Raw genomic sequence first — 15,819 nt, forward strand, 5'->3', positions numbered from 1 at the left:
CTGACATATTTTGAAGGTGGGATCCTGATTTTAATGTGTGTGCAACTCCGTAACATAAAGTTGCTAGTTCACTTTCAAAGAGTAGGTGGAATATGTATTCCACATTTTGTCTAAATCTGGGATCTTCAGAATACATCCGTAATGAGCGATATTCTGAGGCTGTTATTTGAATAGGTCTATCATCATACCTTCCTTCTTTGCCAGTAGGAAAAAGTAGAGGAAAAGCACGTGCTTCTATACTATTTTCCCACATGCTGATTGGTGATCCTTTTGTTTGACACAATTGGTACATTTCTAGTGCATCTTAAATGGTTTCATTAGAATGCAATGGGTGAATTGTATAATGATCTAAAGTATTGGATATTGTAGCAGGATCTAGGAGCTCAAATTGACCAGCTTCTTGTGTCTCTTGAATTATTTCAGTGGTATCCTTCAAGTTTTCTTCAATATTAATGTCTTTGTAGTATTCATTATTGTCTTTTACATATTGCAAAGCTTGTCTAACTTTATGTAAATCTACCAGTTGTTGCCAAATTATTTTGTCTTTTGTAGGTACACCATTTACTAAAATAATTAAAGATTGCTCCATTGGACGTTGCACTCCTAGAGTGTGCACATTTTCTTCTAGATCTAATGGAAAATACACTACTTTTCCACGAATACCTTTCACTAATTTAGAGGGAGGTAATTTAGCTGTTTTTGGTTGAAGGCGTATTATTGCTTGAAAGGGGTGCACTGTTTGAATTATGATACTCTCATATAAATTGAGTTGTTGTAGGCATTTTGGTAGTGGAAATAATTCCAAATTATTTGTGATAGCATGTGAAGGAATTTGGTTGTTGTCAAGTTTTGTAGTGCAGTAACTGCAAAGTATTAAGGAGTCAGTTATTTCATATTTGTTTTCTGCTATAAGGTAGAGAGCTAATTGAAACCATTTAGAATCTTCATTGTGTTCTATTTTATATGTTAGATCTACAGTTTTTGTGTTACTTTTATAGAAAGTTCTACGGCAACATACACACACATGGTTTGGTACTTCAGCAGATGCACTTTTAAATGTCAGTAATTCTTTTTTGTATGTGTGTAGTAGAAGGTTGCCATGCATAGAATTGTTGCTAATTTGCTTCTAATGCTATTTCATTCTGTAAGTGGCTTTCGCTTGCAAAATATTTTTTCTGGATATAGTCGATTTCTTCAAGTAGGTCTTTTGCTGTACCATGTAGAAGAATGTTATTTAAATTGGCTAGTGCTAAAGCAACCCTTTTAGCATAGTACAGTTTATAGACTAGATTTCTTATAGTTGAATGATGTGTTGATATTATTTTGATATAATGGAAGGTGGTTTTGCAAATAGGTCCTGTAATGCAGGCCAATGAATGTCCTTGTAGTCCTGTGTATTTGCGCACTGGACAGGTATCCATATTTTGCAGCAGTTTAATTTTCATTTTATCTTTGCCTTTGACATATTGATTGAGGATTTGGCATAAAGACTTGAAAGATTCTTTGGGAATGTTATACATTGACGTGCATGGCCATTTGTATACTAGATGTTCTGATTCATATGAATGGAGAGGTAATTCTAAGTTTTCTGGGGATATTTTTGTAAGCAGTATTTCTTGTTCCATTATGGTATTATTAACTTTTTTATAACCTCGTCCGCTGCTATGTATGGCAATTGTATTTGTTTGCTGTTGTTTGTATGCTTCTTCATTAAAGTATGGTACTGTGCTCGTAGTGTGACTCCATTCACCTCCACAGATACTTAAGAAGTAATTTCTGTTGACATTTAGTTTATTGAAAAGTCTTTTTTGTAATTTAGGCATTAGTTTTGTTAGTGGTTTCATTTTGTTTAACTGTCAACTCATGGATGGTCACCTCCTTTTATCATGGGAAAGTTTCTCTTAGGATAAAACTCTCTATAACTTTCCCATCAGCAATATGTATTTGGACTTGTAGTCTTCAATATGTAAAGGCATTAACATTCATCTACTGGTGGATTATGAACACATCTGTATATTCTTTTAATTTTGAACTCTGAATGTAACTCATTTCACTTTTTACTCTTAATTGTTTTTATTTTCTTTTTTCTTTTTTCTCTTTCTTGTTTATTTTTTCTAAATTTGCTTTTTATGTTACTATTTTTCTTTTTTCTTTTTATTCATTTAATATGTCAGTATTTACTTTTATGACCATTGTCTTATTTTTGTTGAATGTAATTTCTTATGTTATGTGAAAAGCTTATAATAAGCTGTAACACATTAATAATAAATTAAATTAATTTTGTTTAACACTAAAATAAATAACTTTCTTTTGAGAAGGATTGCACTGTCTATCAACGCTTCTAAGATTAATTTCCTACGATAGGTTTTAAGGGTTGAGCTTGATTTCTCTCCTGTTTTCATAAGATTTTGCAGGACTCTGTGACGGAACATTTTTGATAAAATACTTTTTTTGGTATGCTTAGTTTGCACTATATCAAGATTTATAGGAACAGTTTTATCTGTAGTGTTAGCTGATTTTTTGTTAATTGTTTTGTGGTTTGTTTTACATTTTGAAGAGGAGGCAAAGTTTCTGTAGTTGAAGCTTGTTTTGTTTTTCTAAATGACTGTATTACCATTTTTGTTGTAACTTTTTTTACAAATTCTGCTAGAGATGGATGCTTGTTTTGGACACTTCTATTTTCATTTGCTCTGTTTCTGCGTTGCTTTCTATGGACTTGATTTTTGGTAGGCATTCTTTAGTGTCTGTTGAAAAAAATAAAGAAGGTATGGGTTGGGGTGTTCTTAATGTATGTGTTCTGTTTACATGAGTGTGTGAGTAAGATAATAAAGATGCATGTAATAGTCTGTGATTGTGCATTGGGCAACTACAACTAGTTGGGATGGCTATTCTTGAATTCATGTGCTACTGAACTGGGGGGTTCAGATGATAGTAGAAAGTAAGCTGGTGGTGTGGAGAAGTAGAAATAGTAAATCTAATGGTATACAATTAAAACAGTTGTTTGTTGTACAATATCAAAATTCTAGGGGTTGAGTTGGGTTATTTGTGTGTCGAAAACTAAGAAATTGTGCTTCATTCAGCCGATAATCTCTGTTTAAGAAATGGGGATTTGTAGACAGAATGGTGCACAATCTCTATTTTTAGACAAAGAAATAGCATGAATTAACCTTACAGTGGGTTTGAATAATAGTACAAATAATATGGTGGTATTCAACTTACTTTTTTTCTGAAATGAGCAGGTTTCTTCTTAGTTGTTCTTTGTACTTCAAATTTGGCTGCTTCTTTTCAGGAGAATGGTCTTCACTGCAATTGTAAAGGAAACAAATAATGAATTTTGTTTGTATATAACATTGTTTTTAATTTAGACATTGATTTTTTTAATTGACATTGACCCTCAGCTCCTTCCTCAAAATCATGAAAACTATCTTATTCACATAAGATGCGTTGCACCAGTTGAATACATATCATATGTTCTTAATGCATAAACTGTATTGTAATGACTAACTGTACCAGCCAAAATATCATGTGTATGCCTTGTGGAATTCATAATGTACCACTGAATACCACCATTTCTGTAACTAAGCCCTTGCAAGTAACAGCGCCTCAATGTCATGGGCTGCTTGCGCAGTATATAAATATAATTAAATAAATGTTTATATTTTTGTTCAAGTATTGTTGTTTGATTTTCGAACATACTGTGTGCATGCAATTTTGTTTGAGTATGTTAGCTCTTCATATTGTACTTTAAATATGTTAGTTCAACATGCTTTGAAAATGTGTGTGTAAAAAGAAATTAAATAGCAGATAGGTTTTGAAGTGACAGTTGATTTTAGGAGATGGAAAAAATGACAGTACATTCATTTTATAGATTATACAATCTAAAAGTCAGTTAATCTGTTTATATGAATCTATAAAAATTGTACATGTACTATATAGAAAATATGCATACCTGTAGTTTGTGTTCATGCATATGGATATGCATGCAGCTGCAAGTAGAAATCTTGGAGACTTGTACAGTATTTCTGGTAGAAGGTGCTTTCCAATGATATGACACTTGTACTCAGAGAGATTAACAGTACATTTAAAGTGCTGATCTATGATGATGCAGTTAGATGTAGAGGTCTTGGATGTGATTGGTGGATGTTCATGTGACTTCTTAGCTATATGCAATGAGGGAATGGCACAGAAAGTGAAAAGGAAATGGTAGAATGACTGTTCATGTTATGATATGTCCGCGGACATGGCGGTAGTCCGCGACCATCGGGTGTTACATCCAGGGATTTTTGGGTTGGGGAGCCATACAAATGAGAATGAGCAGAGAAAGAGATTGGTCAGGAAAGTTTAGTGGGTGTGTTGTGCCAGGAGAGAGTTTCTCAGATACTCTTTTTGCTGAGAGAAGAACAGATAGCTATGGCTGTGTGTTTCAAAAAACAGATTGTTTGGATTTTGGGAGACTCGTGGATACATTGGTTGAAGGTGCATGCAGAAAACTGTGGAGTAGCTGTAGATCTTGGATTCCCACATGTGGAAGTGCACTGGCATGGAGTACGTGGTATGAAGTGGTTGGACTTGCTACCTCTCTGTGCTACTTGGAGACAGAGCAACATTCAGACATAATTATAATTCATTGTGGAGGGAACAGTTTAGGACATGTGTCTGGAATTTCTTTGCAATTTGCAATGAAAGAAAGACTTCGGAAGGTCATGGACATGTTTCCAAATTCTAAGTAATTTTTTCACGGATTGCGCAGAGACAAATGTGGCTTTGTTCTTCTTCATTTGGTCCACAAATGGAGAAAGCAAGGCACAATGTCAGTAAGGCTGTGTGTGCCTTTCTAAGAGATTTTGGCATGTACTCTTTTCACAATGAAAATATTATGTTTCGTAGTAGATACATTTTTCGAAGAGTTGGAGTCCATCATACACACAACTGTGACCCTTGAAAGGTAAGGGTCATCAGCATTGCGCATGGCCTGTGAGGCAGCTTGAGGAATACGCTGTCCCACAGGAGTGTTCCTTGTGGTGACAGGATCGGAAACAGAGGATGAAGTAGAGGAAGTCAACCTGCTACGCTCCTTGCAAGGTACAACTTTGCGAACGGCCCCCGAGTGGAATGACTTTAGGTGTCGCTTCATGGTAGTTGTCCCAAAGCTGTATGAACCATGCCTCCCGCGACTGAGTTCCATTTTGCACTGATTGGAGGTGACTTGGTTTGCATGCACCTTAGGACCATTACCACGAATGGTAAATAACCGCCACACCCAAGACTCACGCCGAGTGCTGGTAGTAGGTGTTAGGGAGAATTCTCTGTTTAGGCTGAATTTCCTAACCTAGTGAGTCCCCCAGCAGCTTTGCTGGATTTCTGGAGTTTGTTTTTACCATCCTGCCAAGAGTGAGACTCATTTTCTCCCACTCTTGGACATGAATGTGGTTAATTCCTTTGAATGTCAATGTGTTCTATAGGCTATGGGGTCTTTTACTCCATAGGGTCTCATATGTTTTTCTATGTGTGTTACACTGCACCCTCCGTGCCGTAACACTGGGGCGTCCTAGAGGATCCCCACCATAGACTCCATACCCTGGGACCGACTACTGTCTCCCAGGGCTCCCAGGGCATGTAAAGTCACCATTGGCTTTACTAGACCTAAATTTACTAACAGAACTAGTACAAACCATCCTATTGTGGACGTAATAGTAGGGGTAATTGGGGCTACTTGTTATATTCGACCCCGGATATAACCCTATGGGATTCTTCCCATTGGTGGAGGTTAATACTTTTTCTCGTTAATCTCTAACATACCACCGGTTTATTTATCTTAAATAAATCTATCGGTTGGTATTTTATGCCAGAAATCGGTTTTTAAAATGGTGTCTGTGTTCGTCTCTGTGACTCCTAAACCAAAGGTTGAGCCCTTTGTTCCACTTTTGGCGGGCTTCTGCACAGAGGCCCTCCAAAGTGGTGCCATTCTGTCTGGGTACCACAGGGGGTGTCGGAGGGGGTTTAGGCACCCTGGACTGAGTTGCCTTGCCAACTCAAGTGCACTCTGGTGTGATTGGCCCAAGTGGTGAGCCACCCCGCTCACCACTTAGCGTGTTTTGATTGACAGCTAGGCTGAATGAATGCGGGGTTTCTGCATAAAAGCAGGGCTTTTGGGACTGGATCTGGAGTTGTCGCCACAGGACCTAAGAATCCGACGAGGGTAAAGCTGAGCCAACCTGCAACGACGACACCTCCGGTGGAGCCCTGCTGAACCGACTCACCACTTCCCAACGACAGAGGAGATCTCCCGGCTGGAGAGTCTTCTTCCCCTGACTGGTGGGAACAACCAGTCCCCTTTGCTTTTTCTTCGCTTCCAGGGCATAGTGGTTGAATTGCCCGTGCTGAGCACCCCGGCAACCGGATAGCCACTAACCCGTACCGCGACCAAAAGGTGGTGCCTTGTGACAGAGCACTCCGCGGCTGGTCTCTTCCCTGGTGGTGCAACGATCTTCAACTTTCCTTCGACGACGAGAGCATCTCTTCTCTTGGCAAAGCCCCGACTTGCATCCACCACCAGGAACAACTGCCCCCGCCGGAGCTGCCTCTCCACATACAAGGTACCATGTCCACCTGGCTTCCCTTGATGTGTCTTAATCCTCGCCTCTCCATTGGGTCGCCTCCAAGCCTTCTTAACTTTCTGTTCTGAACTGGTCCAATCTTTCTGTGACAATTTGCCCCAAAGACTTGAAGTGCATTTCCCCTGTGATACTTTTTGGGACATATCGCCTTGCCTCTCTCCGAGTGGGCCTGGCCTCTGAACTTTGCGATCTACAGTAGACCCTGCCTTACTTGCCTTGCATTTGTTTGTAAAAGTGTTGGTACCGAGTTGATTTCATACCCTGCCTTTTCTCTCCCATCCTAACGAATACTAGAGTGCCATCTAAGTTAAAGCATTCACCTCTGTCTGCAAATAAGTGGTGCAGTTGAACCTAGACTTGTCGAACTATTGTTAGGGGGATTGATTTACTTATAGTAATTGTAATTGAAGTTGTTTGCCGTATTAGTGCCAGTGTGTTTTTCATAGATGTGTTTTTATAAATAAATAACTATATATCTTTACACCAAAGCTCTGTTCCGTGTTTGCTTGTTCTACTCTGTAAATTGCCCTATTTTGTATACTCCACATACAGCCTAACTCTTCTTGAGGGAAGTCTGACTGCTCAGCCACAGCTACCAAGTGAATCTGTGTGGTACAGACTGCTACCAAGTGGGTTTACTGCCAAACACCTGTAGTCCTAAATCTTTTGCAGTGGTCCCAGAGGGAACTGCACAGGTTTCCGCCTAACAGTAGGGTCCGCCACTACCTCATTCTCAGCATCCTCTTCTTCCTCCTGTGCATCCTCACTCCTGTTCCTCTCTTCAGGCCCTTGGGGAGGTGGTGGTGATGGAGGGGGTGGGGGTGGTGCTGAGGCAGATGCAGTACAAGTTGGCAGTAGTGGAGCCACGGATGCTATCAAGTTTGCGATGGAAATCTGCAAATTGGCAGCAACATTTGCTGTGCTCTGTAGGATAGCCAGAAACACAATGAGAATGAGCTCTAGGGCGTGGTCTTTTATGGGGGTGCTTGTGCACGGTTCGCGGACATGCGTGCTGTCCGCGGACAGATCAAACAGAAAAAAGGGTTCAAAAAGTCACAAAAAGTATGGAGAAACTCAGGATTACTATGTGGGACTTGTTCTATGGTGAGTTTGTGTTGGAAAATGTTGTAGATTTCTTGAAAATGTAGTTTTAAATTGTTCGGGGACACGAACAATGTTCGCAATCAGAACATACGCTGATCGTGGGCGCAGTCACATGATAGCTTTGCGTACATATCCGCGAAGGGAGCGGGTGTCCGCAGGACACCAAATGCACTGAAACTATTTTGCGCATGCGCAATTGTTTTCTACGGACACTGTTCGGGTCCTGAAGTGAGTAAAAGTGTGTCACAAGTGAAATGAACAGTTACGGAAAGGCGTTTCTTCTTAGAACAGTTTCAACTTGTCTGCGAACAATACGGACAGGCATAGCATCCTCAGGACACCTCCATTTTGTTTATTTACGAACATTCCAGGACACTTGATGTGTTCTTAGAACAGTTTCAACCTGCCTATGAACAGTACGGACAGGCACAGCGTCGTCAGTACACCCCCATTTTGTTTATTTACGAACATTCCAGGACACATAATATGTTCTAAGAACACTTTCATATTGCCAGCGAACAATATGGACAGCGTCCTCAGGACACCCACATTTTGTCCATTGACGAACATTTCAGGACACCGCGTGTGTTCTTAGAACAGTTTCAACTTGCCTGCGAACAATACGGATCCTCAGGACACTCCTATTTTGTTTCTTTACAAACATTTTAGGACACAGCCTGTGTTCTTAGAACAATTTCAACTTGCCTGCGAACAATACGGACAGGCATAGCATCATCAGGACACCCCCATTTTGTTTTTACGAACATGCCAGGACACATAATATGTTCTAAGAACACTTTCATATTGCCAGCGAACAATATGGACAGCGTCCTCAGGACACCCACATTTTGTCCATTGACGAACATTTCAGGACACCGCGTGTGTTCTTAGAACAGTTTCAACTTGCCTGCGAACAATACGGACAGGCAGAGCATCCTCAGGACACTCCCATTTTGTTTCTTCACGAACATTTTAGGACACAGCCTGTATTCTTAGAACAGTTTCAACTTGCCTGCGGACAATGGCCAGGCATAGCGTCCTCAGGACACTCCCATTTTGTTTCTTTACGAACATTTTAGGACACAACCTGTGTTCTTAGAACAGTTTCAACTTGCCTGCAAACAATACGGACAGGCATTGCGTCCTCAGGACACTCCCATTTTATTTCTTTACAAACATTTTAGGACACAGCCTGTGTTCTTAGAACAGTTTCAACTTGCCTGCGAACAATACGGACAGGCATAGCGTCCTCAGGATACACCCATTTTGTTTATTTACGAACATCCCAGGACACATAATATGTTCTAAGAACACTTTCATCTTGCCAGCGAACAATACGGACAACGTCCTCAGGACACCCACATTTCATCCATTGACGAACATTTCAGGACACCGCGTGTGTTCTTCGAACAGTTTCAACTTGCCTGCGAACAATACGGAAAGGCAGAGCATCCTAAGGACACTTCCATTTTGTTTCTGTATGAACATTTTAGGACACAGCCTGTGTACTTAGAACAATTTCAACTTGCTTGCGAACAATACGGACAGGCATAGCGTCCTTTGGACACCCCCATTTTGTTTATTTACGAACATCCCAGGACACATAATATGTTCTAAGAACACTTTCATCTTGCCAGCGAACAATACGGACAGTGTTGTCAGGACACCCACATTTCGTCCATTGACGAACATTTCAGGACACTGCGTGTGTTCTTAGAACAGTTTCAACTTGCTAGTGAACAGTACGGACAAGTATAGTGTTCTAAGGACACCTCCATTTTCGTTTCTTTACGGACATTCTAGACACCCGTGCTGTCCACGGACACATGAATTGCTTTTAAAAAAAAAAACAAGAAATGAATTAGGACACAACATAATAATTTTACTTTATTTACATATATGTTAAATTTATGACAGAGAAGGTGAGGCAGAAACTGAAACAAAAACAGGAGAATTAGGGGTTTCAATAGGATTTATATGAGGTGAAGAAGGGTTGGAAGTCTCATCAAAACGTTTTGGTTCATGGTGAGGGTTTGGGGATAATTGACTGGGATATGGTGAGTGGGGCAGGTACACGTGGGGCAATGGTATGTAGTTGTTTGTTTGAAGTGATCCTCCACAATTTTTTTAAATGATTAAAATGTGCCAAGAGTAGGTCCGTTTTTTCTTCTATGTGCTGCAGAGTCTTCTTATCCAATACAGCTTTTTTATTAGTATTTTCAATTTCTGTATGGTCTGTACAAAAAAAAATATATGTTAAATGTAAATAAAATAATATTAATTTATTGGTTTATATAGTAAAGTGTCTACCATTAGATTCACTATCTTCTGACATTTCCTCACGTGGGAAATGCTCCTCTAGCCACACCAGAGTACTAGACATTTCTGTGAGAAAAAAAAACATTATATCATTCTTTTTTGTATCTAATACAGAAAGTTTACAAATATATGAGTAAAATGCAGTACACTTACTATTTCAGGTAAGGTGTGTTCTGAGTGGTCTGCAGATCTGCTGTTTCTCTTAGTTGTGGAGTTTCTGTGAGGTAATCATGTTGGAAGCCTATCTTTCTTCTTTTGTATATTCAATTTTTAGAAAATATTGTATTTAAATGAATGGTTCGTGTGTTATATATATGGGTTACACTTCTTATGTATTACTACATATAATGTGCATGTGTGCTGGTTTGTGAATTAGTAAAATGTTCATATGTTATGATATAACAATTAAACATACCCCCCAGACTTTTTGGGTAGTGGTGCTGTTGTCCGAACATTTCCGCGGACATTAAAAGAGTTTGCGGACATCAAATTCAGTAGAGGGGGTTCAGTATGTTCCATATTACATGTACATAAAGTCAGAGTTCATATTGTTAAATTGTGCTACTAAAAACCTATGAAATTCAGTGAAAAAAAATTGTTAAAGGGACATTATGGTTCCAAGCAAAACCGAAAAAAAACCCTGAAATTCGCCAGTTATGGTAAGCTAAGCAACCATAACTCACGCCACCACTGTGCACTGCTAAGACTAACACACACAACATCAAAGATGACATCACAAATGTCATTGATGGCATCACTGATGACATCACATGTGCATTTACTTTTCATGAAATGTCTGTACAAGGGATTCTTATTATAATGTTGAGGAAAAAGTGTCAAAGATTATTGGAATAAATATCAAGAGCTGATTAGTGCATTAAGCGATGCATTGATATAAATAGCATTACATTATGAAGTTCTATCCAATATACCAAGGTACTCATGCAGAAACATACGCATTGTGTGCAGCATACATGATGAAGGTATAATATTCATAATGTTGATATGTTGAATAATGAAATGATAACTGTTTTCTTATTAGAGTTTTGTGTACTGTGAAATACGTAATAAGTAGCTCACAAAACCCACGTATAATATAATTGCATTATTACAGACAAAACACAAAGACACAATAACACATACAAATATGGGTATATACAGGGAAAGTGAAGTAAGCAAAAAAGCAGAAGTAGTAGCAGAAATAATTAATAACCTAACTGATTATCTTTATGCAAATAAATTATTGCTCTGTTTCAAAGCTGCTATTTATCCTATGTACATGTATTACATGATGTGACTGGATCCTAAGGAAAGTAGTGTGAGTACAATGTATACAAATATGAGCATATACAGGAAAAATACAGTAATAAACAAACAACAGAACTATCAGAAAGTGCTGACAACTCTACTGATTATCTTCATGCACAGAAAGAATTGCTGTTTTTCAAGCGTGTGTCTTCCCATATGTATATGTTTCATATGATATGACTGGAGCCTAAGTCTACAAATATAGTACCTTTTCAATTTTTACTTCCTGACTGTTACTGAAGAAAACGATGTGGCTTAGATATGTCAGTAAAGGAAAAAAAGGCAGAGCCAGCCATGTGATGTCATCAGTGATGTCATCAATATCATATTTATTGTTGCTTAATACAGCACATTACAAAACACAGAGGTGAAATAATGGTAACCATCTTCCACCCGAGGGGTGAGTGTTTTGTTCAACCTTATGGCTGTCACAGAGGCAAATGATTTCACCTCTGTGTTTTGTAATGTGCTGTATTAAGCAACAATAAATATGATATTCTAAATAGCTAGGTCTTGTGTGCTGGAGTATTTTCTACGCATGCCCACTGGGTGTTTTTTTGCAGTGTTACAACCGCGCAGGGGCTTGTGTGTTTTTCTCATATTTACGAATTTGGCTAATTTCGTCACTCCAGCACCAGCCACTTAAGGAGGTAGAGCGCCATCTTTTAGCTAAATCGATGTACTCATATATATATATATATATATACATATATATATATATATTACATGGCCACGGTAGTGGCCATGTAGTTATGGTTAAGTTGCTGTTTCCATAGGAAGAGCACTTTTTGGGCGGCTTATAACTTCGCTCTACCTGGACGGATCCTCACCAAACTTTGCAAGAAAAGTAGTTGGGTCACTCTGAATTTTGGTGAGGATTCGTCCAGGGGGGGGGAAAGTTATAGGGGGGGTCCCAAAACTTTTTTTTTTCCCATAGACTGAATGGGAAAAAACTTTGCGCACGGCTACAGCCCGAACCGCTGGACGGATTTACACCAAATTTGCGGCAGGAGCGGCGGCTTGGTCCCAAAAGCGTGCTTTTGTAAATTTGGTGTAAATCCGTCCAGTAGTTTTTTTAAAAATGACCAAAATGTAAGGCAAAAAAATTAGTGATATCTGCGTTCGCTTCGCGGACGGACTTCCCTGTTCGCTCCGCGGACAGCACCCCGATTGGCCCATGGGCTTGCGTCATGTCCGCGGACATGCGACGTGTTCGCTGATTGGACGGCGAGGGGCGTGGACCACGTCAGATTTTCTGTGGCGCCCGCCATCTTGTATTCGCAGTCGACCGCGTACAGCGCAGTGAAACGTGGATAAAAAATTGTATTTAGTGCCGTGTGTTGGTGTGTAAGAGTGTTTGGGGAGGGTTGGGGAGTATGAGATAGGTTCAATGTTTTGTTTTTTTATGTGCTAGACCTTTTTGTTGCGTTCGATTTGTCCGCGGAGAACATGGCTGTTCTGACATTTTGTAAATAAACTGGTGGGGTGTTTAGAGGACGGAGTATGTGTCATTTTTGTTTGCAAGGAAGGTAAAAATGAGCTATGAACACTCGCGGTGTACTTAATTGTTCGTAAATACACAAACTGGGGGTGTCCTCAGGACGCTGTCCGTATTGTAATCTGTCTAGTTGAATGTGTTCTAAGAACACTCGCAGTGTCCCGAAATGGTTGCAATTACACAAAATGGGGGTGTTCTGAGAACGTTGTTTGTATTGTTCGTTGTCAGGGTGAAAGTGTTTTAAGAGCACTCCTTTTGTTCGCTAATAGTACAATTTCCTAGGGGCATCAACCGACTTTTTGTCCACTAAAGAAACGATAAATCCGGCTGGTGTGCACAGACATTATGTGATAATCCTATGACTGGCGCTATTGACCTGGCTGACTTGCTTTTGCGACACTAAATCATATCTCCCGCCCCTAAGCCTGATATTATCAAAGCATTCATGTTCCCCGCCTCTCTCCGTGACGTTACAGGGTGCGTAATGAAACGCGGCCAGTCGTCTCCAGTACTACGCGACTTTACACAGAACCCGGAAGACAGAAATTTCATCTTTATCTTCTCTTATGTTTTAGCAACACTCCTTCAAGAGAAGTCTTTCATCACAATCTCTGTCTGTCAAGGTCAAACACAATACAACCTTATAGTCCACTTCGTGAGCCTCTCTAGGGCCCGAGAAAAAAATGGAAGCAGCTGACCTTCACTGTGAACGAGCATAAATTCTTACTTTGCAACATTCTGTGTAAAGCCATCTGTAGAAGTTGTGGAAGCAGCTGACCTTCACTGTGAACGAGCATAAATTCTTACTTTGCAACATTCTGTGTAAAGCCATCTGTAGAAGTTGGTTTTTGCACGCCATGTTTGTATATTGTTTGCGTGATATTAAAAAAACTTTGTTAAAGGGACGTTATGGTTAAGTTGCGCTATTAAAAACCTGTGAAATTCAGTGAAAAAACTTTGTTAAAGGGACGTTATGGCTCAAAGTAAAACCGAAAAACTCCTGAAATTCGCCTGTTATGGTAACATAAGCAACCATAACTCGCACCACCGTGCACTGCTAACACTAACACCCAGGACATCAAAGATGACATCACAAATGTCATTGATGACATAAGTGATGACATCACATGGCTGGCTCTCCCTTTTTATCCTTTACTGACATATCGAAGCCACATAGTTTTCTTCAGTAACAGTCAGGAAGTAAAAATTGAAAAGGTACTATATATGTAGACTTAGGGTCCTGTCACATCATATGAAACATGTACATAGCGGAAGATACAGGCTTGAAAGAGAGCAATCCTTTCTGTGCATGAAGATAATCATCATGGTTATCAGCACTTTCTCATAGTTTTATTTTTATTACTCTACCTTCCCTCTATATGCTCATATTTGTATACATTATACTCACTCTCCATAGAGTGAATGGGAAAAAAATTTTGCTCGCGCATACAGCCCAAACCGCTGGACGGATTTCCACCAAATTTGGATCAGGAGCGGCGGCTTGGTCCCGAAAGCGTGTCTTTGCAAATTTGGTGAAAATCCGTCCAGTAGCTTTTTTTTAAAATGACCAAAAAGTAGGTAAAAAAAAATTAGTGATATCTGTGTTCGGTTTGCGGATACACTTCCCTGTTCGCTCCGCGGAAAGTGTCCTGATTGGCCAATCGTCTTGCGTGATGTTCGCGGACATGCAAAGTGTTCGCTGATTGGACGGCGTGGAGCGTGAAGCGCATCAGATTTTTCGGTAGCGCCCGCCATATTGGATTTGCGGACGTCCCCAGACAGCGCGGTGAAACTTTGTTCAAAATGTTTATTTTGTAGAGTGTGTTGGTGTGTAGGAGTGTTTGGGGAGGGTGGGAGTGTATGAGATAGGATGAAAGTTGTGTTTTTTATGTGTTAGACGTTCTTTTTGTGTTCGATTTGTTTGCGGCCATTACGGGTGTTCTGAAATGTTCTAAATAAACTGATTAGGGGGTGTTCTAAGGAGTCAATATTTGTCCGTTTTGTTCGCAAGCAAAGTGAAACTGTTCTAAGAACACTCGCGGTGTCCGGGGAGTGTTCGTAGGTAGTGTCCTGAGGACGCTGTCCGTATTGTTCTCTGTCAAGTTGAATGTGTTCTAAGAACACGCGCGGTGTCCTGAAATGTTCGCAAATAAACAAAATGGGGGTGTTCTGAAGACGTTTTTGAGAACACTCCCGGTGTCCTGAAATGTTTGTAGGGGTTGTTCGGAGGACACTGTCCATATTGTTCTCTGTCAAGTTGAATGTGTTCTAAGAACACTCGCAGTGTCCTGAAATGTTCGCAAATAAACAAAATGGGGGTGTTCTGAAGATGCTTCTAAGAACACTCGCGGTGTCCGGGGAGTGTTCGTAGGGGGTGTCCTGAGGACGCTGTCCGTATTGTTCTCTGTCAAGTTGAATGTGTCCTAAGAACACTCGCGGTGTCCTGAAATGTTCGCAAATAAACAAAATGGGGGTGTTCTGAAGACGCTTCTAAGAACACTCACGGTGTCCGGGGAGTGTTCATAGGGGGTGTCCTGAGGACGCTGTCCGTATTGTTCTCTGTCAAGGTGAATGTGTCCTAAGAACACTCGAGGTGTACTGAAATGTTCGCAAATAAACAAGATGGTGGTGTTCTGAAGAGGCTTTTATGAACACTCGCGGAGTCCGGGGAGTGTTCGTAGGGGTTGTCCTGAGGACGCTGTTCGTATTGTTCTCTGTCAAGTTGAATGTGTCCTAAGAACACTTGCAGTGTCCTGAAATGTCCGCAAATAAACAAAATGGGGGTGTTCTGAAGACGCTTCTAAGAACACTCCTGGTGTCCTGGAATGTTCGTAGGGGGTGTCCTTAGGACGCTGTCCGTATTGTTCGTTGTTAAGTTGAAAGTGTTGTAAGAACTATCGCGTTGTTCTGAAATGTTCGTAGGGGGTGTCCTGAAAACGGTGTCCGTATTGTTCGCTGGCAAGTTGAAAGTGT

Source organism: Ambystoma mexicanum, chromosome 5q (assembly GCF_040938575.1).
Source record: "Ambystoma mexicanum isolate Mex_15411 chromosome 5q, UKY_AmexF1_1, whole genome shotgun sequence".
In the NCBI taxonomy this organism is placed as follows: Eukaryota; Metazoa; Chordata; class Amphibia; order Caudata; family Ambystomatidae; genus Ambystoma; species Ambystoma mexicanum.